Below are 22,843 nucleotides of genomic sequence, written 5' to 3'. Positions count from 1 at the left end.
TATATACTGTATATTCTGCAATATAGCATGGCAGAAGTGGATTAGTCAAGAAGCTACTGTATGTTCAACTGCAACTGCATTTTCACCAGTTTGACTAGAGTGGCCCTTTAAAATACATAAGCTAACTGAGACCTTCAAAAGGCAGCCTTCTTTTCTACTGCTCTCTGGTATTTTAATATTTATTTAGACAAAACTGATGAAGGAAGCAGAAATCTAATTTAGAAGTCGGAGATTTTGCCTTCATTGAGGCAATGATTCAGGTGGACATTTGGGAATCCTTGAATAAAAAATGATTGGCATGTATTGACTCAGTTGCCTTGGTTACCACTCAAGGACAATACAACGTAACCATTTCACCATTTACATTATATAGATGATTTAATCTGTCAAAGTGGGAAGAGATACAAAAAAAGAGACCCAATCTCATTTCTTTGAGAGCAAATTAATCTTACAGGGATAGCCTAAATAGGGCAAAATGTTTCACTTGAAGAAAAATGTAGCCATTATTATAGGGAATTTAAACACCACGACCTCTTCATCATCTTTTCATGTAGTGTTTGTAGCAAAATTACACAGGATGATGATATCATTTCACTTGTGAATACCGACAGCTGCCATAAAAATAGCAAGAGCAGTACGTTGGTGATTAACTAGTGAAAGGCTAGATTACTGAGCAAATAAACTCATTATTTGGCATTAATACATAAAAAGTCTGTATATTATTAAAATAAATTAATTGGCTGGAATACCTTAAATATTGGAAATGGTAACGTTTTGTTGGATACATTTTTGGCGCCCATTATGTTTAATGACTTTACCATTTCTTGCCTCCATTGAAGTACCTTCTGCTCCTCACAGCAATACTTTTGAAAAGCTATTATGTCATGTTAGTAAGTACTCCTTTTTAGTTATTATTTAAAATGTGCCTGAAAGTAGTATTTGATGAGTATATTTGCTTTTGCTCACATGTCTTGCTATGCCACATAAACTATATTTTGCAGATGTTATTTTATTGACAGGTATGCACATACCTATCTAGGAATGACAGCGCTTTTAAAGATTATAAAAACATTACTGTATATTTATACAAATATATAGTTTCAAAGGACCCTGCACATGTTCTTTTTTTGCTGCAGAATTTTATTGTATAACTTGTATGCGTTACATAGGGATGCACTGGACAAGCATTTTGGGCGCCCCCGTCCTTGGTCAGACAAGATCCAATATGTGTTTTTGGATGTAGTTTTCCCACAGTATTGCAACATGTGGTGGTGCTACATCGATTATGTCTTTGCGATCTGGAGGGGCATCGCTGGATTCCTGGACAATCTTAATGGGCACAACCCTTCCATCAAATTCAATATGACTGGAGATGAGAACATTTCTGGGGGCATTGGCAGGACGCCTCAATACTGAAATATATTGACTGTTGAGAAGCAACTGTTGAGGTTCGCCAGTTTCCACCCACTTTGTATGTTTAGATCCATTGCTACAAGTCAATTATAGAGAGTTACAAGAAAAATGAGTAACACACAGTGACAGTCACAGTAACCTCACCACAGTGAGGTTGTAATATTTTAAAGACAATATACATATATATATATATATATATAGTGAGTGGATTCTAAATTTCATAGCATTCTCCTTTGAGTACAGGGCCTAGGGATAGAGCCTTGTTGTCCTGGGTTATTTCATGTGGTGCCCTGTTTTAAAAAAACCATTCTCTTTTTAATTATAGGCTGGCAAATGCATAAAAATATTAAAAGTACATCATTTTGTAAAATTAAATAAAAATAATTTTTGAAGCCAAAAATATTTTCTCCCTCTATGGGGCTACCACAGCTCAAAAAACTGTTGTGACACTGTCGCTACTTTAACAAAACAAAAAAATTGTCAGCACCCTGTAAAACAGGAATTGTAATACTTACCTTTCTGATTGGTGTTGGGAAGTCTTTGGGTTCTTGTGTAGCTCCAGACACTACTGCTAATCAACACTTTCAAGTGTGTCTGATGGTGTTTCCCCTGATGGCCACTGGGTCCCAGGCCATAGTAATGGCATTGCGGCCGGTGATAGGAGCCAATGGCTGTTCTGTTACAGGGCGTTGATGATTTTATTTCTCTATTGTAGCGACAGAGTCCCTTTAAAAGAAACATGTACTGAAAGCAATATAGTGGGTACCATTGGTGACCTTCTGTGACCTTCTGTAGATGCTAGTTGCCTGGATGCCAGTGAATTCAATACTTTTTTGAGCTACTGACCAGGAACAAGCAAGAAAAAAATGTCACAGTGAAGTCCCAAGTCCCAATTTGCATGTTGTTCCAGGACAGTGAGTAAACCCCCCCCCCAAAAAAACACTTATGTCAAAGGATCAACATGACAGCCATTTTTTTCCTGAAAGATTAGTCCACCATACCGGCCTATATATTCCCTCACAGGGGTTGACTGGCAACTTTTAGCCCAGGGGCCCATGGTGCAGCAACTTGGCCCCCCTCCCGCTCTCCCTCTTCCCCGCCTTCTCCCCGCCCCTATCTGCTCTGCCACTTTTGCCATCCATGTAACAGTAGTGTGAATGTATCTATCGGTTTAGTAAATTTAAAGCACACTGGTAGTGGAGAGATGCCTCGTCAGGGCTGTGCGCGTGCATGACTGCTGCGACCTTGGTAGTTCTGCCACTAACTCAGAAATATATTGTACAGCATTGCAGAATGGCATTGGCTATAGAGAACTTCCAAGCAATACATTACACAACAATGCAGAATACCATCAGCTATAGAGGATTATAAATCCCAGCAATAATGACTACCCACAGCTATAGAGAACTACAATTCCCAGCAATACCATTATACAGCAATGCAGAACAGCATCAGCTATAGAGGACTGTAAATCCCAGCAATAGTACATTATAGCTGGTGGTGTTCTGCATTGCGCTGTATAATGTATTATTGCTGGGTTTTGTAGTCCTCTATACAGCACAATGCAGAATACCACCAACTATAGAGGGATACAACAAATCCCAGCAATACATTGCCCCCCGGCCCAGTCCGCCTCTGTTCCCTCAGTAAGGATTTTCTTTAATAATCCAATTCAATTACGATTCACATGTAATATAAATAGCCGACAATGTTCACACATTTTTTTTACCTGTCTTTCAGCAGAAAAAAAAGGTTTCTCCTAATGTAATAATCTGCTGTTTCATTTTTAAGTGAGGAGAGATCTTGTGGGAAGCAGATCATGTTTTGTCTCTCTGTTAGCATCTGTAAAGACAATTACTATTTCATTACAATGATATGACCATATGACGACAATTGAGGCCTAGTTTAAGGGTTTTCTCAGAAAAGGGTAGCTGACTCTTCCTCTGGGTCACTCTATTATATAAGCAACACCTTTTTAATAAAACTAGAGAAGAAAAATTCCAAACGTGCCTGTAGACCGTAGACGGTATGCAGAGCAGATGTCAACTGACCACCCTTATGCATCAAAACCTGTGGATCCCTAACATGAATACTTAGCTTTACCAAGTGTTTGTCTTAATGTTTATAGGGGGGCATGGGCAGACACTGCTGGGGATATCTTGGTGGAGGGGACACTAATGACTGCAACAAAATGTATAAGCTGCCCAATGATTTTCCCCTTGAGAGCTTCTATGGAAATAAACATGATGTTGTTATCTCATGTCAACAACCAACTTAAAGTGTATCTCCAACTTATTCTTTATTTATTTTTTAAGAATGGTGAAGGGTTACACCTTCTCTCAGGTTTTATTGCTGTCCGGGATATGACATGAGAAGAAATCTACAGGGTCAGCAACAAACAATGTTGTCTTTTGGTAGAATAGGGAAGGGCCAGAACACCTCTCAGCTTTTTACTATTGCCTGTGTTCCTTTTGCCGATTTTCCTTTGTTTCTTGTATGGTAACATTGTTGTCACCAGATCAGGAAATGAGGGGAAAGCTCTCCCCACTGAGATCCCATTTTTGCTCCACTCTATCCAAAGCTAAAAAAGTTTGCAAGTGAGTTACATTTTAAAGTGAAACTGTGCTTCACCTAGACTAGGGTGACTGATTGTCTTGAAGAATTCCTTATCTGCTGTAGCCTGTCTGCTACTGAGAGGAGGTTTACTTACGACGGTAATATGTGCTATACCCCAATATATTGTGGCCATTGTCACCAGAATGGTGCTTATGGAATGCATGATGGACTAAGTGAATAGATGCTGTACCTCAGACAGACTTGTTACCTGTCTACACTTATGAGGAGCTACCAGATGTGCAGAAGCTGAGAACTGAGCATCACTGGAAATAGAGAGAGTAATTTGTACCACCGAGAAACAGAGTACAGCAGCAACAAGATGAATCCTGTATGCCAGGAAATGACAGAAGGTATGCTCAGGGAGTCCAGTTTGATACTGGCATTCACTCCAATTTTGACCTTCAAATCAAGTCATGGGGTTCCCTTCCCATTAGAGCCCCCTCCTTTTGTATCAGAGGCTCCATATACAGTATATTATAAGCCCCCCTTCACATCAGGTGCCTCCTTTACATCAGACTATTCCCCCTTTAGTGAAAATGTTAAGGCACCCGTGTCCTCTGACAAATCCAGAAGGCACCCCAGTGTGCCACGGCACCCTGGTTGAGAAAGGCTGCTTCAAGCAACAGCACAAGATGCTGGCAATGCACATACTGATAGGAGGGAAGAAGGGAAAGAAAGAAAAAAAAACAGCATGAAGGATGTGAAGGAACAAAGGAAGGGGAAGGGAGGTGGGAAGGAAGAATAAGGGAGGGTAGAAAAGACAGAGCTTATGAGGAAAGAAGGAGAATGGGTGGAAGAGAGGAAAGAAGAGAAAGGGAGGGAGGCGTGTAGCGCTCACCCCCGAAGGAGCCGCTGAGTTTGAAATGGTTTCTCCTACCTGTTGGTTCCAGCTACCGGTCCCCTTGGATCAGCAACAGCACACCGACACTCATGGATAGAATGGCTCGAGTCTTAGGGTTCTTTTTGGGGTATTTATTTGTAGGTTCAACAGGAGAGAGAGGGTTTCAGATCTGTAGGATGCCCTTGGATTCTGCTTCAGAGGACAGCTTTCTCCCCTAGCAACTGCTAATGCTGATATCGCTGTGATCTGGTCCCAAGGACCAATAGTAGTAGTAATACTGCGAACAGATACCTGGAATAGGGTGAGGGATCTCCCTTGTGGGTCCTAGACGGACGCTCTCATCAGCTCCTCTGCGGTACCCTTCAACAAGCGGACTCTCCCTCGACCCAGCTTCCATCAGGTATTTTCCTCTTCAGGATCTGAAATCTCTGTGCCCTCAGCATCTGCAACTGCCAAGGAGCACTCCAGGTTAGTGGTAGTATCTTCTTAGAACAAGGCACCCAACACCTGCCACGTGTGTGGGTCCAGCAAAGTATCAGTGTATCCTAGGCCTGCCACGTGCTGAGGCCCAGGCCAGTTTTCCTGCATCACACAGACCTCCTGGGGCGAGGCCCCTAGGGGGAAGAAGAGCCCTCTGCACAGTGTCCCCAGACCTTTTATTACCTGCCCTCAACCATGCCTCTGAGTCATCCTACTCAGGGATTGGCTAGGGTCAGATGCATAGTCATAACCTGAGGATGGATCCTCCCTCACTGTATGCCAAGGCTCCCTTTTCCTCAGCAACAGGAGGAGCAATCAATCGAGCAGATTCAGGGACACGTATAGAATGCAGAGCTCTGAATAATCAGTATCTAGACTGGTTACAGTCCAGGTATCTCTAAATTGAATAGCGACATTTTAGAGGGCGCTACAGGAGAAAGAAAGAGACAAAGGAAATTAGGAAAAAGGAGGGAAGGTGGAAAGAAATAACAAAAAGAAAGAAAATAGGTTAATAAACTGTTATTGAAGAAAGATTGATAGACTGCAATACAACAATAGATAGATAGATAGATAGATAGATAGATAGATAGATAGATAGATAGATAGATAGATAGATAGATAGATAGATAGATAGATAGATAATGGATGCTAGATGAATGCTTGTTTCTTTATATGAAACAGTGTCTGATGCAAGGAAACATTTCAACAGTCTATGCAAACGAGTATGGCAGGATGTGTGCCAAGTCTCATGACATACCCGTACGGCTACCCAGACAACACAGCGCTGACGTTGGAATGAATCTGCATTTCAGTTGGCAACAGTTAAACTTGCACACCAGATGGCTCTCGATATAGAGCGTGTGCTGTCATTTGGGGCATACATAATACAGATCAAGACCGGTATACGTAGAAAGTGCTACGGTGTTAGAAAGCTCATTCCCGCTGCCGACTCACATTAATATTTCTGAAACTATTTGAAATTCTGCAGCTTCGTATCTCTAGAAACAAAAACAGTAACCATCACTGCACATGAAATTCACAGAGCTCATGTATTATTTCCCCCTCAAATTACCATCAATTATATTAATATTGTGTGCATTCCTGATGACAGATAACGAAGTACAATGGCGCATTATATAAATGTAATTATCGTACTGCTGCAGTCATGCTGTAGCGCTCTGCTTTTATTTGCTTCTTCCTCAGATCCATTTTACATTCTAGCACCATTTTTGTTAACAAAAAACACAACCCTCTCCAAGGTCAGATATACATATTAAAGGATTTTAGTTGCTTACATGATAGAAATGTACCTGCTGGTGTACAGTTCAAACAGACTCATGCATTCCAGTCACTTCCTGCATGCTAAGTGGGAGGGCCTTCCTGCTGCACCTTACTGTATAACTGGTGACAAATTGTTGAGTGCGTTTGTCATTTGTTTTGCTTGACCGATTTGGTTCAGCGACGCATGGGGTTTCTCAGCTGCCATTGGGATGTGCGGGATCCCTTGTGTGTTTCTGTGCTTTTAAGGAGGCTGGGCTTCCTCCTGACAAACCTGCACCCAATTTGAAATCTTCTGCCCCCGTGTGCTCCAAGATGGAGACTCTCATAGTTTAGAGTTAGGACCGCACTATAAGAGGTGCCTTGGCGTGGCAGTGCGACTTTCACATCCTCTGCAGAAGACGTGTATCCAAAACTCTGTTATTATCCTTAGTGGTGAGACAAGTTGTTTTACATGCTGGTTTGTGAGTGTGCCATGATGCCTTTCTACTGCCTTCCTGCTGGAGTCACATGATTTATTCTAGGTCTCTGCAGCCTGAATCATTGCACTGTTTTCCGTGAAGCAGAACTCCAGCCAAAAACCACAAGATAAAAATGAATAGCCCATTAAAAGATAAAATAACAAAACCAGATCTTGCTGCAATATTCCCCTTCAATCCAGAGATTTCCCATGCAGTACTTTTTCTCTGCCACTAGATGTCCTCAGTCTGATGACCACTTTCTCTGAGTCCAGGTCATTCTGGACCCACCCCTAGCCTGTGACTGGACAGTGAAAATAGAAGGAGCATGGTGATGAGCTCATGCCTCTTTCACTATGCTTTCTTCTTCTATCATCATGCTCCTTGTCAGCACATGACCTGATTGGCCTGCTGCTCCTTTTGACACTCTAGCTCTGCTATACAGGAGTCAGACACCTTGTGTAAGATTATCAGTCTGTGTAGCTACAGTTCTAGCTTCAGTTGTCCTGCAATGAATCTGGTAGCCTGAGTGCTGGCTGCAGTTTTGCATCTCAGCTGTGGAGTAATGCATCTGCCTCATGCCCCCAGCTGGGATTGGCCAGTGTCTATGGAGACACTCTATTTAAACATCATCAGCCTGTGTCTCAGTGCTTGTGATAGCGATTTCTTGCTGATCAAGTGCGCTACTGTATTTTGATTCTGGTTTTGACTCTCAACTACATTGTCAGATTCTCGCATGTCTGCTATCTGTCCTGACCTTTGGCTACATTTACTTGTACTTGTCAAAATGCCCCGATGTTTGCACTATGCCAGAGGATCCCGACACGCGCGGCACCTCAGGTAGTCGCCGGCCAGCTAAATTAGGACCCCACCTGGAGCTCCTCCCACCGGACCAGCGCTGACTCGTCGCTGCTCTCCCGCGCCGAAGGTAAGTGAAAAAAAAAAAAACATAGAGCAAACATCGGGGCATTTTTTTTCGGTACTCGCTGATACCGATACCGGAAGTCCCATTAGGGAAGCCGGGCGTCGTGTAATGACTCACCGCCTAGCTTCCTGATTAGCCAGGAAGCTGGGCGGCACGTAATGACTGGATTAGCCAGGAAGCCGTCACCTTGCTCCCCCATCACCAGGTTATGAGGAAGCATGGAGCCGGCCCTCTGGCAAATCAAGAAGCGGGGGGCGGGTAATGGCTTGCTGCCTGGCTTCCTGATTGCCCAGCTCTCTGACCAATCAGGAAGCAGGGCGACGAATAATTTTTACCGTGCCAAGCTTCCTGGTTGGCCGAGAAGCCGGCTCCATGCTACCTCGTCACTAGGTGATGAGGAAGCATGCAACTTGCTTTCTGGCCAATCATGAAGCCGGGGTGTGGGTAATGACCAATCAGGAAGCTGGGCGGCGAGTCATTACACATCGCCTGGCTTCCTGATTAGCCGGCTCCATGCTCCCTCGTCACCAAGTGTAATGACTCGCCGCTTGGCTTCATGATACCAGAAGTTTCGGTATTGGGACAGGCATCAGGAGCATTTGGACAAGTATGAGTACTCACCCAAATACTCGCCCAAATACTCTGTATCGGCACTGATACTAGTATCGATATTGGTGCATCCCTAATTACTATATATACTCGAGTATAAGCTGAGTTTTTCAGCTTTCGAGTCAATATTTTTTCCCAGTTCTTTGTGGTAAAATTAGGTACCTCAGCTTATATTCGGGTCGGCTTATACTCGAGTATATACGGTACTCTGATCGGGGTGTTTGCTTGCAAGACCTTATAACAGTGCCTGCAAAGGCTGATAAAGTAAATATTTTCCGTGGATTTTTGTTTCACAGATAAATTGTTTAATGAAAACTGCATGCACGCTAATGAATGTGTCAGTGTAACACAGGTATGTATTGCCTATCACAAAGATTACAGTAAAAATGGTACCATCTTTATTCAGGCATTATCTGGGTTCACCAGCTGATTCCTGGACTGAGATGGTGACCCAGAGATGACAAAATCATGTAAATCCTGGTGCTTGTGTTCACAAAATCCTAAGATAGAGCAAACCCCACTTTAGCCTCTCTCCTTATTAATTGCTACAAAATTACAATGTACAGTCAGATCAACAATGGAGAAAAGACAGAGGAAATGCTTACTCCTGCCTGTAGCAGACTAATGACGCTCTCTAGACCTAGCCTACACATAGTAATTGGAGTGGAGCTCCATGACTGGTTTCTAATAAGTAAAGTTTTATAAAATGTAATACTGTTTCTGTATAATATGACATGTCAGGAATGTTGTCATTGAATTGTAAAGTCACTGGAAGATCCATTTAATTTCCCATTTTTATAAGCTTGCAGACTGGTAAACCTTAATAATTGCACCCAGCTTTGCTATGCATTTTGCGATTATGAACTCACCGCATTGAAATAAAGCTGTGAGTTTTCTCTCCATGAAAAGCTGGCAAGCATTTGTTATGCCTCTATTTGTCGCACACACAACAAGCGGGTTGAGCTACGTTGTTATATTTTTGCACATCTGCGGCAGGTAATTTGTCACTGTACGGTGCCAACTTTGCGATGACATCCCAGCCATCTCTGTGAAAAATGCTCAGAGTGGGATCCGGTCAAGGGCTCATAATTTAATAAACCGATTCTTATTGATGGCCAATAAGCCCTGAAAAGCACACCACAAAACATTCTGCCGAACAAAAGGAGACGTGAAGTATTACAGTAAGAATATCAGCTGATTTAGGAAATCACAAATGAAAGGGCAATGTCACTCCCGGTGCTAACAGCTTGCGCATAATGAAGTGTGATTGCCGGATTTCATGCTTACATGCTCACTGACATGTGATTACCTATGTTGACTACTGCTGGTGCAGTTAGAGTGTAGCTGTCATTACCTGGATCATAGTACTATGTAGGCAAAGGAAGCAAGTGCTTAATGGGTGAACGTGAATAAAAATGTGGGGTGTTACCTCAAATGTAGAATCTCCTATGCCCTGCTGGCTGCTGGACACCCTCCAAAATCTTGTAGAAGCTGCTAAAGCGGCAAAGGTGAGCAAACTCTATATTAATGCCCATGGTTTTGTAATGGGATGTCCAAAAGGCTCATATAGGTGTGTCGGTCAGGTGTTCACAAACTTTTGACTCTACAGTGTATGTTGGTCACTATTTGTAAATATTAGTTACCTGGTCCCTTCAGTTATGCTGAATACCCCCCCACAGCTGTGATCTTTCAGCTCTGCAGGGTTGAGAGATACAATTCAACTGTGAAGGGGTTGCCCCATTTACCCTCCCCTTCCTATCCCCTCACCCATTCACAGAACTGCTTATTTCCCAAGACTGCAAGTCATTCAGTGAATGGGCAAGATTGATCCTGACATTCATCGACCTTTCGCCCATTTACAGAACTCCTTGTATTATTTTAAAAAAGACTGCAAGTTGTTTAGTGAATGTGCGAGATTGATCCTGACATTCATCCACCCTTGACCCTCTCACAGAACACCTTGCATTCTGGGAAAATCAAAGAAGGAATTTTGTGAATAGATGAGGGAACAGGAAGGGGAGGTGCAATCCCTTCACAGTCACAAGCTCAGCTCTCATCCATGCAGTGCCAGAAGATCACAACCATGGGCATGATTCCCAGAGGCAGATGCAAATTTGTGGTTTCCCCACAGCTGGGAGGGCCAGAGTTTGCCTACCCCAGACTTAAGGTGCCCATACACCTTACTAATATCAGCTGATTTTCGTATGTGATCGCGTTTTCGTCCCATATTCGTAAGGCTGATGGGCAGTGTACAACCGCAAATACTGTACAATCGATCGACTTTTGACTAACCAGCAGGTTAGAAAACTTCGGTCGATTGTACGATTTTCACAAGGTTGGTGGCGCAGACGAAAATATGTGTGGTCGATTACCACAATTCATCCAGGTACTTTCTTTTAATTACCGCTGATAATCGGGGCAGGATGGGGCCCCATCGATCATCGGTGGGGTTCGATCATTGGACAAAAAGTGTCGTCTGATGGTCGCAAGGTGTATGGGCAGCCTTAAGGGATGTTTTTTTTACAGTAACCAGCAGCCAGCAGGACATGGCGGATTATTCGTTAGAGGTATCTTATATGACTTTTGCTGGCATTCAGCTTTAAGAGTGCAATGTCCCAGGGAGCATGGGGTCTAATGACAATTTTGTTTCAGTAAAGTTCCCTCAGAGGATACTGTATATATACAAATGTCCAGTATATAGGACAACTATAATTTTTTATGTTTATTGTTAATATATTTTTACAAGGGTTTGCAAGAGTATAAACCCACAGGGGTTTGTTTTTTTAAGCCTTTTTAGTTATATAAATCTTGTGTTTTTCCTGAAATTGTGTTTATATGTTGCTAAGCCTTAGAACCTTGGTTCTCAACTGGTGGGTCGGGACCCAAAAGTGGGTAGCGGCCCCATGTTCAGTGGGTCGCCACATGCCTTCTGCTTTTCTAGGTGAGAGGCTCCCTAGCCTCCCCCTAGCCCAGCACTGTCCATTCTTACACTGAGCAGCCATTCAAAATATGCTGCCCGGTGCCGAGTGTTGACTTGAGGTGGGGTGGGCTGGGGGTATGAGCGTGAGGGAGCTCCATCCATGCGTGTAATGCTTATAGCTCCCTTACATGTCCTGTAGAGGTGCCTGGACTGGAGTGATGTCACATTCTGGCTCCCGACACCTCTACAGGGCCCACAAGGGAGCTGTACAAGCATTGCACATATGGATGGAGCTCCGTCACAGCACAGCAGCCCACACTGCCGTGCGTTCCACTGCAGTTCGAGTTGGGTCACGACTTAATGATCGAGGACAAATGTGGGTCCTGAGTTTACACAGGTTGAGAACCACTGACTTAGAAGGTCTTTTTTTTAGTATAGAAGCTGCTTCATAGGAAGATACCTAGTATTAACACTGCATAGAGCTCCGTCAGCTGCTGCCACCTGGTCAAAATTAAAAAATTAAAAAAAGGAAAAAAACAGCTTTTTTCATTCTAAACTTAATAAATAAAACTTATAAAGTAAAGAAAATATATTAAAATAAGGCAATAATGTCTCGAATGTTGGTGGATAAAATGATGCTAGAGGGATGGTAGAGGCATTATACATTACGCATATATAACATTCAGTTATGGTTTACATCTACTTTAAATTATTTTTTAATATAGCTTTATAGCTTTAACAGGCTTGCACTTCCTTATTACTGTTATTTAAAGTGACACTAAACTCAGGAGTTAAATCTTAAAATACATTCAAGTACCTTAACTATTCACACAAATGTATCTTATTTGTGTATCACTCGGCTGTAGATCGTCAAATCATCTCTGAATTGGTGCTGACACTGTCCTTCCTTCTGGAGGATGGATACTTTTGTTTCCCATGGTCCCTGTGTGTGTTTTAAAGTAGTCACCTCTCCAAGCTCACTCCCGTGATGGACTACAATCTCATGTTTAGTTTACTAATTTGTATTGTGATTGTAGTCTATCACAGGAGTGAGCTTGGAGCGGTGACTACTTTACAACACACATAGGGACCATGGGAAACAAAAGTAGCCAACCTCCAGAAGGAAGGACAGTGTCAGCAGCAATTCAGAGATGATTTCAGGATCTACAGCCGAGTGATACACAAATAAGATGTTAAGATACATGCATGCATTTTTAAGGTTTACCTCCTGAGTTTAGTATCATTTTAATAAATATAGAGCTTTATAATTTAGCTATTAGAGGGCGCTCTCATTGGTTCAGTGCAATTACTCTGTTTATCAGTCGCATGGAGCAACATGAGACTGTAAAGAAGCACTGCAAAGAAGTTATATATATATATTTCCAAACTATATAAAAGGCAAATATTTTATTTAATTACCACATATTACCAAAGTTATTTAAATAAGTAGATCTCTTTAACATATATTAAAAAAAAAGTAATGAAAATGACTACATATTCCCATTAAATTGGACTCTAGGATATTATTAATACATTTAAACTTATACTAATGAATTAATAGCTTGGAACGCTTGACCTACATTTTTACTTTCTAAAAACTTTTTACAAGAAGGTAATTCTTGTTCATTTTTTTCTTTTTTTTTTCTTCTTTTAATGCAGTTTAATGGAAGCTCTATTGGACTGAGGCTTTTTCATGCGGAATTAATCTATCTTCTTAACTGCAGATTGTTTGATTGGACTAATTAACAATCATACTTGCTTCTGTGCCCCCTGTGCCTAGAAATGATTGGTCTTTTTGTAGCAAGGTTAAGCTGAGGAGATAAGGTGTAACTTCCAGTATATCAAAACTACATCGGTAACTTCAGACCTGGTAGAGGTTCGTAAGCTGAATTGCCTGACAAGTACCTGACCGTTTCGTGAAGAGTATTTTATCTGAAATAAAATTTACTTTAACCGCTTGAAGACCAGGTGTTTAGACCCCCTTCCTGACCAGGCCATTTTTCAGTATTCATCGCTGCAGTACTTTGCCTGACATTTATTCCGTCATGCAACGCTGTATTGAAATTCATTTTATACCATTTTTTGGGGACAGATAGAGCTTTATTTTGGAGGTATTTAATCACCACTGCGGGTTTTATTTTTTACTATATTCAGGAGAAATTACTGAAAATGTTGAAAAAAAAATTTTTTTTTACATTATGTTATAAAACAACTAATATTACCGACTTTTTGGGTAAAATGTAAAAGACGGGGTCACGTCGGGTAAATAGACACCAAACATGTCAAGCTTAAAAATTGCGCGCAATCGCAAAATCGCAAAAAACTAGCATACCCAAAATTGGCCATAGGCGACGCTTTAAAAGCTTTTACAGCTCATCAGTTTAGTGTTATCAGTGATTGATGGCCCTAGACTTATTGCTCTCATTCCGACGTTCGCGGCGATATGTATCATGTGCAGCGTAATGGGCGCAATCGTCGTTTTCGCAGGTATGCGCAGCTGAAGCATGTTTACATGCGTGCATGTAGGGGTGGGGACTTAAAACATTTTAATTCTTTTTTGTGTAACTTGAAATGTATCAAAACAAAAGGTGCGCAAAGTCTTACAATTCTTTTTTCTTAGGCCTCATTCACACGAGAAACGGCCGGCACATACAGCTCCGTACGCTGCCCCTGTCTTTCTCTATGGGACTACGCGGCCGTATGCAGCCCGACGCTCACCCTCCTGCATGTCCGTACGGGTGCGGGTGTCCCGGCTCGGACGCAGACAGGATCCATCCTGTCAGCGTACGAGTACGGAGACCCGCACCCGCACGGACATGCAGGACGGGTGAGCGTAGGGCTGCATACGGCCGCGTAGTCCCATAGAGAAAGACAGGGGCTGCGTACTAATCACACGCAGCACCTGTCCTTCCCGGGAGCTGCCCGATACGGCTGTGCACGCAGCACGGAGCTGTATGTGCCGGCCGTTTCCCGTGTGAATGAGGCCTTAAGAAAGCAGCCACAGATTGGTTAGAAAAGTCTGTCTGCTGCCAGCAAGCTACATAGAAGGACCTTTGTTCTCTGTGCGGAAACAGTGGTCTCTCTCCAGAGGTCCAACTCTCCAATCAACAAAGCTCATGGTCCCTGATGATAGGGGAGATGTAGCTCTTTTTGAGACGTGGGCGTGTTGGACCTCTGCAGAGAGACCACTGCCTTACGCACAGAGCAAGGGCCCTTCTGTGTAGTATGTTGGCATTGCATGGCAATGTGCTGTGGTGAGTAGAAATGAATGAAATGTCACAAAAAAGAAAAAGGTGACAAGTGCAATACATTGTAAACAGTGCATTGTACCACTTCCTTCCAGTCCGCACCAGCGTCAATGCAGTAGTGCATGCTGCTGGTGTGAACAGGCCCTACAGCCCCCTTCAAATCTACGTGTTGCAGTTATGTGCAGCAAAACATGCATTTTACCATACGGCACCACCACAGTCTTTCTAAGCCGTCCCTTATGAGAGCAAGTCGAACAATCACCTTTAGACTATGACGGAGACTCTAATACCTGCACATTTTCTGAGTGCCCTATTACTGCTACTTAGCCAGACCTAAAGTAGACAGATTACTTGTCACTTTCTTAGCTATAATTACAGATGAATTATCTGCACCTGTGCAGAGGTTTTTTTTTTCACATGTCTTTCTATGCAATGTTTCTGGATGGATTTATCCGAACACATCTCAGAGCAGCCTTGTCATAGTGCAGACTGCTTGTGACACACAAGCAATTAGAGATCAAGATCTGTGCTTGTATCTGGCATCTTTCCTTCTGCATGAATAAAAGCAGAGTTACCTGTCAGCTTTGTAACTTTGCTGCGTAGACTATTGCTCTGTATTTGCTGCCACTGGAAAAATAAGTTAACCAAATAAGAGATATTTCCCTTAATCGTTTTACTAATTGTATTCTATAACAAGCAAAAAACAGGAAGAGACCCTGAAGGTAGCTATACCACGAAGGGCCCGTTCAGACATACTGTATCGGGCCTGTTGTGTTATTGCATTAGTTTGCACAATAAAGTGTGTTGAGTAGAGATGAGGTTCAGGGCTTGTTCACACCAGCCACAGTGCATTCTGACCTGATTGGTGCCGGAACACAGTGGATCGCATTTCAGCTGGCTCACTTTGTTTTGGGGTGGTAGGAAGCGAGGCAGTGCATTGAAGTCAATGGCACCACACCCACGTCTTCTGGTCACAGTACGATTGCCTGCACTGGAATTCGGGGCACATCAGTGCCTCTGTTTCGGTCTGGTGCGGTCAGAAGAAATGCTGCATGCATTATTTTTTTTGACCGCACCGGACAGGAAACACAGGCATTGATATTCCACGTGCTCCAGCACGGGCAATGGCACTGCGGCCAGAGGGGATGGCTGTGGTGCCATTGACTTCAATGCACCGCCACGCCCCTTCCCGCCCCAACACAAAGTGAGCCAGCTGGAATGTGATCCAATGCGTTCCGGCACCAATCTGCTGGTGTGTAACATACTCACCTCGCCGCAAGCACTACGGCCGCCTCAGCGTGTCTTCGGGGTCCAGCGGCGCCTCGTTGCTACACAACGGCCACGTCAGAGGCCGCTCGTAGCTCCGCCCCCCTTCGTCACTCACAATAAGAATCAGCTGGGTTCATTTGTTCAGGGTTCGTTTGTTCAGGGTTCTAACGTCGTGATTCATTGAGCAACTTATCTGAACGAATACACATGTCTGCATGTTGGATTGCTGCTTAACACTGTACCTGGAAGACAACCATCACTCAGGCTTCTCCAGCTACACCAGACTGCTGTGCCCTAGGATATTACAAGTTTATTCCTCCAACTCATAAACCTCAAGTAACCCAGGGACTGCAATTATCTTACATTGAATTGTGCTGGTTGTATGGCCGTGCAGCATCCAAACTGAGGAACTGTCTGTATGCTATTGTATGCTAGGTTGTGCTTCCTGATACACACTTATAGAGCTAATTGCTGTGCCTACTACACTCCCCACCTCCATTGCTCAGGGTTGTTGAGTAGTGTTCAGGAAACTACAAAATCATCACACCCCAATTACATTAATTGGACTTTTCATTTGTTTTACTTACTGATTGTGAGAGGAACCTGCATGAGTAGTTAGTGCTTTACTTTCCCCTTGTCCTGTGGTGTATGATGTGTATTGAGGCTCCAACTTCACTCACTACTACATAAGAGTGTTACTGAGAACCTCCCCACTGAGCCACATCCTACAACCTACCGCAACCGTATAGATCCGCAGCTGAGATCCATCACACATCCACGCGCAGTTGCTCAACTGTTACATGGTGTGAACTAGCCCTCAAGTTTTTTGCTACCATGGGTTTACTGTGAATCACTGGAACTTGCGACGATTGCAAACTTTTGGCAAAATCGCAAACTTTTGAGTGAAATTTTGCAGCTTCACCACCAGAAATAAGGGGAAGTACAGTGTATAGCCTTTGCCACATATGGCATATGATTTTACACTCATGGGTCAGCGAAAGTTTGCTGGAGACAGCTGACGTTTTTTTCTCTCCCTACCCCTCTGTGCTCCCAGTAGCTGAGTGGGGTGCCAAGGAGAAATTTGTTGTAGATACACCTTTTGTTGAGTTACAAGAGTCAATAATTTGGAATGGATTACCCAACCCCTTTATATAAAAGGCTGGGCTCACAGGAGTTATATTCTCATCTTGTATTGGAGCTGTTAGAGAGGGAATGATTGCCACTTAGTTTATGAACGTTGAACTTCAAAAAAAGATTGAGAGTTAACGCAACCGATTCATTATGTATGGGCTTCCAACGCACCTCAAAAGGCCAATTAACATACGTGCACTCTTTTTCCGATGTAGTGCACCATATGTTGTGCTTATATGTATTGTTATATGCTGGCATGTGCTGTACAATTGTACAATGTGTTAAGTAGCCATTTACACGGAATGGAACCACAGAGAGAGCCATGTGTCACCATTCGTTGCTGTAATGTGTGTTACCACAATGCTACAGTCTAAATGGGCCTTTGATTGGTGCAAATGCATGGAATTTATGAAAAACAACCCTAACCCATAAAACCACTTTAAAACTTATACCCCAGCAACAACTTCTCCTCTATATAATGACCTTGGTGTTATATTGCATGTATCTATCCCATAAATATATGAAAGTGTATGCACACTTTAAAGCTTTTTAAGATTTTAATGATTGAGTGAAGGTCTACTTTAAGGCATCATGCATTACATATACTTATAGGTAATGTATGACCTAAATCTAATGTTGCAGAACTCGCTGACAATTTCTCTAAAATGATTCGTATCTCGGCCTTTACTTTTCAAGGGCAAAACTGTGAACAAACACTGTATGTATCCAGGAGAAAACTGCATTTGTTGATAAAAAAAATAATAAAAAAAGAAAGTTGAGCCTATGCATTCTTTAGATGGCTTTCAAGGCTCCCTAATTGTGTTTTCACAATATGTTTTGGGTTATTTAACTTGACTAACTGCCTGATTATAAATCATATGAGTTCACACTTTTAAAAGTACAAAACAAAATAGAATAAAAATTGAATTTTCCCCCAAAAAAATAAAAATAAGGGGGGGTCCATATGTTTCCCAGAACACCACAGCAAAAGGGAAAAAAAAATAGTGTAACAGTAAAAATAACTAACAATCAGGGAATAATGTTCTGTTTTGTTTAAGACTGACAGATTATCCCTACTATCTGTGATGGGGAGATAACTCTGCACTTGGATGTCAAATGGACAGACTGTATTTACACACGTGCAGCCCTAACAGAGGCTCTGGGAATAGGTTACTTCACATTCTGAATATGTCTCCTCTCATTGATTACTTTTCAGCAGATTGAAGAATTTTTCCTAGATTGCGATTCTGTAAATAATATCATGTTCTTTCCCCTTGGTGATTGGTGAAGGTTTCGTCAGGTTCTGCAAGTGCTGGCTTACATAATAGCAGTTTAATTATAGGACTGAGCATCTTGAAGGGCCAACACGTCCTTTGCGGAATGGTTCCTTGGTTCTTTTTGGCCAATGTACAATAAAGCTGGCCATACACCTTACGATTATCGTGTGACACTTTTCGTCCGATGATCGAACCATCGTCCCCATCCTGCCCTGATTGGTTTGCGAGCGACCAAAGTTTTCAAACCTGCTCGAACGTTAAAAGTTGTACGATAGTACATTATTTGCGGTTGTACACTGCCCATCAACCTTGCGATTATCGGACGAAAACACGATCGCATATGATTATCGTAAGGTGTATGGGCACCTTGAAGGTAAAGTAGTTTTTGCTAGCACATGATTAGACATTGGACAGAGCTTTACCAAGGGGAAACTTCTACTGCAAAGTGCAAATTCCCATGTAAAGTGATCAGCCTACTTGCCATTAGTAAATTAACTGTTCAAATGTATGCAGACCTCCTCCAAATGATTGAGTTCAGTGAAGATTACTGTTAATGCTACAGCATACAAAGATATTTCAGATAACAGTGAGCTTTCAACCTTGTGCTAACAATCTGGGGAAGACATTTTCTGTTCCAGCATGATTGAGCCCCTGTGCACAAAGTCCGCTCCATAAAGACAGGGTTTGTTGAGGAAATCAAGTGGCCTGCAGAGCCACAACCCTGACCACAACCCTAGTAAAAACGTTTGCCATGAACTGCACACCAATTTCAAGCCAAATCTTCTTATCCATGACCAGTACCTGGCACAAATGCTCTTTCAGTTGAATGGGCACAAATTCCCATGAACACACTTCAAATTTTGAGGAAAGCCTTCCCAGAATTTTTGAGGCTGCGGTAACTTCAAAGGAAAACCAACTTCATTTCAATGCCCATGATTTTGAAAAGGGAGCAAGCTCATATTGGTGTGATGGCCAGGTGTTTGGAAACCTATGGCCATATAGTGTATCACTGAGCCATAATGATACTGTAGTTGTAGACACAGATTACAGAAGTTCCCTGAGTTAAAGTACCTTGACATTTCTTCATTTTCTTTACACCTATTAAAAGAGTTACATTATTGTGATGTATTACAGGGGTGCAAATGACAGCAGAAGGTTGCGATGATCGAGCAGAATTAATCATAGTGATGTCAGCGAAAATAATTGCTTAACTAAATTGATTTAACCACAAAATTAGTAATGTCACTGCATGTGAAAGTGAAAACTCTTCATTTGGAACTCCCTAGACAAAATGCACTTGCAAAAAAAAAAAACCTGTCTATTTTTTTTTTTTTCATTTTTAGAGGGTGTCTTTGCTGGTGGGGTGTATTAAGGGTAATTTAGTTCATTTAATTTCTAGTTCTTGGCATTTGTAATGTAAAACTAACATAAAATTATGAGGCTGAAGGGCCATTTTCTCAGTACTTGGCTTCTTATTGTCTTAGATACTATATGAATAACATCTTCCTGCCAAGATTTCCAACTATATTCCCCCCTACCTGGGAGATTTTAGTATTCTGTCCCACCTTTGCATTCTCCAGTTATCCCTGTTCCATTCCCCATAATATAACATTAATGTAACATCAACCGATAAAGGGAGCCCTCTGAGAATGGCCTAACTAAATGGGTAGACACAGAACTCAAGCTAATAGTCTAATATATAAAATACCTTAGGGAGGTGGTCTAAAGTCCATCTTCTGACAAAACATAACCCCCCCCACACACACACACACACACACACACACCAGTTACCAACTTTACCAGTTTAAAAAGAAATACCTTGAAAAACACTTTGATACTTACCTAAGTTCCCTGGTCTATCTCCCTCTTTGGAGCCATTCATTGGGTGTAGGGGAAGGGGGTAATCCAGCATTGCAGTTGTGCAAACACCAGCTGTCATCCCTCCAGCCTGTCCTCTGGATTGAGAGACGACCCCACTGTTGGAACACCAAGCTGCTAGTCACATAGACACCCAAAGTATGATCCCTTCTCATGTACATGGTAGAAGAGAGAAGACTTTTGACCAAAATGTTACATGACTACAGATTTAGGTGGGTTAAAGAGGCATTTTTTCTTAATTATTATTTTAGAGACTGGTGAATATTTAGAGGGAGAGAGGGGCTGTGGGGGGAAGCATGGTGTGCAGCTTTAAAATATATCCAAAGCCAAAACCCCGTAAGGCTTTTATTGCATCCCTAATAAAGAAATTCACCCTCTCTATTAACAATTGTCCCAAATGATAGAAAAAAAATACATTTTTAGATGTCACCAAAACAGGAAGAGAGAGGACATCTTCCAAAGGGGACACATATTCCAGTAACAACTGCTTAAAAGTGATATTCGTTTACATGCTGTTAAATCTTGCACGAAACCGCGCGGATCACCGCAGGGTCATGAATCGCACACCACCACTGATCGTGCTGGCAGTACCAATCTTTTGTAATGGCACCCTAGTCACACCAGGCAGATCACGAGGTTTCCCGCTGCAATTCCGCAAATGCAATCGCACACGATCACGGCTGAAAAAAAAACAATGATTGCCACGCAGCTATAACCCCATTAATAATCAATGGGGCCCTGAGGCAAATGCTGTGCACCTGGCCCCAAGACGTAGGGTAGGCTATAAAATGTTAGCATCCACCCTAAACCAAAATAAAGGTAACCTTTGAAAACAAGGGAGTCGTACGTGTAACAGAAAGTCTGCCTTCTCTTGAGAGAACAGTATTTTCCTGCTGGAGTTTGAGCGATATTTATTTATAACTTTGACATGTTGTTGACTTGTAACTGTGTGAAAGATTTCTAGCTGAGATGGATGTTTGTATATAATGAACGCAAAGCCTAAATTATTCTTTGTGATGTACGCTGGTTCTGTACAAGCGGTATTTCATCTAATTCATCACATCAGGTTACATGAACATTTGGACATTTCTGCATGAACAGCTTATGTGAGTTTTTTTTAGTGTTTAGACTTCAGCTGAAGTATCTGGAATATTTGGTGTAATTATTTTAATAATGGTTGAGTTACTTGTAAAGTATATGATATATTAAATTTTTCATGATACAAATAATAGATTTGAACACAGGAACAATTTTAAATCATATTTAAAGAAGAGATATGGTGAAAAAAACCAACAAAAACTGCACTAATCTCGTTCCCGTGACGGGGTACAATCTCACATTTACAGGGTTATTCACAAAAGGGTGAAGAGTTTGGAGAAGGCAGGGGATGTGAACAACCTAGGACAACATACTGTAGCTGATCTGGAAAAGTTCTCCAATTCAGCTCACTTTTCAGTTCAGCTATGTTGCCCTAGATTGTTTACTTCTCCTGCCTTCTCCTGCCTTCTCCAAGCTCTTCATCCTTTAGTGAATAACTCTGCTAGCTTACTAATTTGCATCGAGATTGTAGTCTATCACGGGAGTGAGTTTGGATTATTGGCTACTTTACAACACACACAGGGACCAGGGGGAACAAAAGTAGCTACCCTCAAGAAAGGAAGGACAGCGTCAGCACCAATTCAGAGATGATTTGAGGATCCACAGCTGAGTAATACACAAATAAGATACATGTTTGTTAATAGTTAAGGTGCTTAAATGTATTTTAAAGATTTAACTCCTGAGTTTAGTGTCACTTTAAGACTCAATAAGTGTTGAGGATGAAATACAAGTTTCAAAGATTATAAACCTTCAGTTTTCCTGTAGGTCAGCCTCAGGCCTGACCCCACAACTATACTTAATAAATACTTTTTCCTTTTATTCATATAACAGATTGGTCATTGATCAAAATCAAGCATATGACTGACTGAGGCTTTTATTTAGAAATAATGAGGAAAAACACTTCTTTGATACATGATAATTAAGAAGTCTACCTTTGTCACTTGGCCGGAAGATGAAGGTAGATAAGCTCTACAGAAGTCTATGGCAGTGTAAGGCACCTTTGATAAATGAACAATTAGGCCACGGCAGTTGGTTCTCGCTAAGTATAGATATGGGGAGGGGGAGGTTGGGATGGGTTAGCTCTGGGCATTTAATGTCTTGTCAGTTTAGCAATGGAGGGACTGAGGGGGGGCACTATTGTTAGACTGTGCTTAGCGCATTAGTTGCCTTTAAAAGAGAACTATGGCCAAACTTTCTTTGGCATTAGTTCTCTTTTCGGTCACAGGAGGACATGTGCTAATGTCCTCCGGTGACCCAAAATTCAACATATAATCGGTTATTGCCCTCTCCACATAATTCTCCTTTAATCTGGCTCATCTTAAAATATGTATAGTCAAAACGTTCCCTTTAGATTTGTATAGAGTAGGGAAGGGTTAATACTCTTGTCAGGTTATTTGTTGCT

The sequence above is a fragment of the Nanorana parkeri genome, unplaced genomic scaffold (assembly GCF_000935625.1).
Source record: "Nanorana parkeri isolate BGI_ZX_2015 unplaced genomic scaffold, ASM93562v1 scaffold111, whole genome shotgun sequence".
Classification (NCBI taxonomy): Eukaryota; Metazoa; Chordata; class Amphibia; order Anura; family Dicroglossidae; genus Nanorana; species Nanorana parkeri.
Note: the sequence above shows the minus strand (reverse complement) of the source record.